Source organism: Mandrillus leucophaeus, unplaced genomic scaffold, assembly GCF_000951045.1.
Source record: "Mandrillus leucophaeus isolate KB7577 unplaced genomic scaffold, Mleu.le_1.0 Scaffold75, whole genome shotgun sequence".
Classification (NCBI taxonomy): Eukaryota; Metazoa; Chordata; class Mammalia; order Primates; family Cercopithecidae; genus Mandrillus; species Mandrillus leucophaeus.
This window is the reverse complement of record NW_012108141.1, coordinates 4,694,091-4,696,885: the sequence shown is the minus strand read 5'-3', so window position 1 is coordinate 4,696,885 and position 2,795 is coordinate 4,694,091.

The following is a 2,795-nucleotide window of genomic DNA, read 5'->3' as shown; positions in this document are numbered from 1 at the left end:
GGATTATGAGTGTGAGCCACTGCTCTCGGCCCCTATTTCTATTCATTCTGGAAAAAACTTTTAGTGAAAGTATTAATTTGGAGATAGGATTAGGACTAACAAATTGCCATTTAGGTGTTTGTATATTAATAGAAACTTAAACTGCATGAATAGTTTTTTTTTTTTTTTTTTTTTTTTTTTGAGATAGAGTCTTGCTCTGTCACCCAGGCTGGAGTGCAGTGATGCCATCTCGGCTCACTGCAACCTCCACCTCCCGGGTTCAAGTGTTTCTCCTGCATCAGCCTCCTGAGTAGCTGGGATTACAGGCGCTCGCCACCAAACCCTGCTAATTTTTTTGTATTTTTAGAAGACACGGGGTTTCACCATTTTGGCCAGGCTGGTCTTGAACTCCTGACCTCAGGTGATCCTCCCACCTTGGCCTCCTAACGTGCTAGGAGTACAGGCGTGAGCTACCGTGCCCAGCTGCATACTTTTTTTTTTCCTAGTCTTTCAGCAGTATTATATATGCTGGCCCTTTAACTGACACAGGAGTTGCTAGACTCAGAGGATAAGCAAGACTGGAGCTGACTGAGTGTGAGTTGATGACATTACAGTCTTGGTCCTTAAAGCTGAGTCCTGGGACCTGGAAACTCATTAGAAATGCAAATTCCCTGAAACCCTACTCCATCAAGTGATTCTGATGCACCTTAAAGTTTGAGAACCACAGGTTTAAGAGGAGCTACAATGGAGAAGGCAGAGATGGTCATGCTTAAAAGGCCAGTGCCCTGGGAGCCCTCTCAGATTTACAAATCCAAAGTAATGAGCTTTCCGCAAGAGAGAAGATAGGACGGTGTTGTGCATTCTGTTCTGCATAGTAATTCCTGACTCCCATTCAGACTTCACCACAATAAACAAATCCCATGTTACCTTGAAAAATTCTGAGATTAGCATGAAATGAGTGGAAAATATTTATTGTTATTTGTGCCAGACATTGCGTAATGCACTTTACATACGTGACCTATGTCATGCTTACCAACCAGCTGTAAATTATTTATGATTGCCTCTATTTTGCAGATAGAGAGACAGGCTCAGAGGGACTCAGTAAGTTCTACGAGTTGTATTCTAGGCAACTAGGAAGTAATAGGGCTAGATTTGTAGCCAGAAGAAAATGAGTAACAGATGATGTTTTACATGTAGGCTTTAATTGTTTAAATCATTCAGGATTTAACTTCTTTGATTTCAGGATGGTAACTTTAACAAATGCACTTTTACCATTTTTATCATTTTTCTAGTTGTATCAACAGCCCTATTACCACCATTTATACCAGAAACATGTCATGGCATATGATAAAACTATTTTTTCCCCCAAAGGATAAGTTTTCTTGGAAGGAAATATTAGATGATACTGTTAGAATCCGGGTTTATGGTTATCCAGAAAAAGAATTCAGAAAGGTCTTTTAATAAAACTTGCATTATTCTGAATACACAGAACTTTACAGGTTAGTAAAAAGCAAATTTTCCTATAGCACCCTGATCAAAAGAACAATTTAACAGCCAAATAAAAAATTTTAAAGCAAAGTTATTGAGATATATTTCAAACATATGGTAAAATGTGAAGGAAAAACTAACTGATTACACGATTGTGGCTGTTAAATACATAGTTGCTGTTACAGTGATGTGTTGGAGCTGGGTTATACCAGCATGTGAAAGCCAATTCCCGAATTTTCAGTTATTTCACAGCCAGTATTAAATGTAGACATTATTACAAGTTAAATAAATACAATTGAATAAATTATGTTAAAAACAAAGGTAATAGGTACTCAAAATTAACCACTTCCTAATTATTTCACTACATTTTATTATTGTTGATGCTTTCCAGGTTATGTTTATTGCATCCATGTGGTGACAATAGTGCATAAAGTTGTACTTCTGTGCATCTCTTCCCAACTCCACATTCAGTGAAATCATTCTAGTGGGTTGTATTCAGCCATGGTGGGAGTATATACAACACAAAAACTAGGAAATACTATAAATTGAGCCTCCCTTTACCCCAAAGGTCAGTTGTGAAGCATTTATCAGCACATCACTCTTTATAATAACAAACAAATTTGAAATTGAGACAAGATTTGAGTTCAGGTATTTAATTGTGATTTACACTAGAGAAGTGGAACCAAATGGCACTGAATTTAAGGACTGTATAAGAGTTTGGATAGGAAGAGACAGCATACTCAAAGGGTCTGAAAAAAGAGTCAAATAAAGGAGCTATTTACAAACGCATGGGCAGAGTTTGGCTAGGTATCCACAGGGATGATATAGTCTCCAAAGACTAGGGACAGGATGAAATTATGACTACCTCTAGCCTTGCATAGGCAAGGGAAGGAAGGGGTTTCATCAGAACCCATGAGACCTGTGGCCAGAGAGGGATGCAGCCACCCCAGAATTACAAGGCAGAAGGAAGCAGGGAGGAGGTGAAACACACATCATCTTGTCTCTCATCAGTCGTTCCACTTGGCCAACCTCAACCAGAAGCCGAGAGGCAATGGAGCCTTGAAGAAGCAGTTGATAAAAAGTCGGTTTCCCAGTGCACAGGGCAGGGCAGATTCAGTGTGCAGCAAACAGAATCAGCAGCACAGGGACTCTTGGGAGTTGCTAGTATCCAGCACTGGTTCATTTTCAAAGCATTCCTTAGTGGGATGTTTAAGGGAGATAGCTTGATACTAGTTTTTAACAATTTATGAAAATTATTCCAGAGACTGAAATTTGAAAAACTTCTATCACTTGCTGAGTAGTCTTGGAACTGAGATATCTTGATGCTA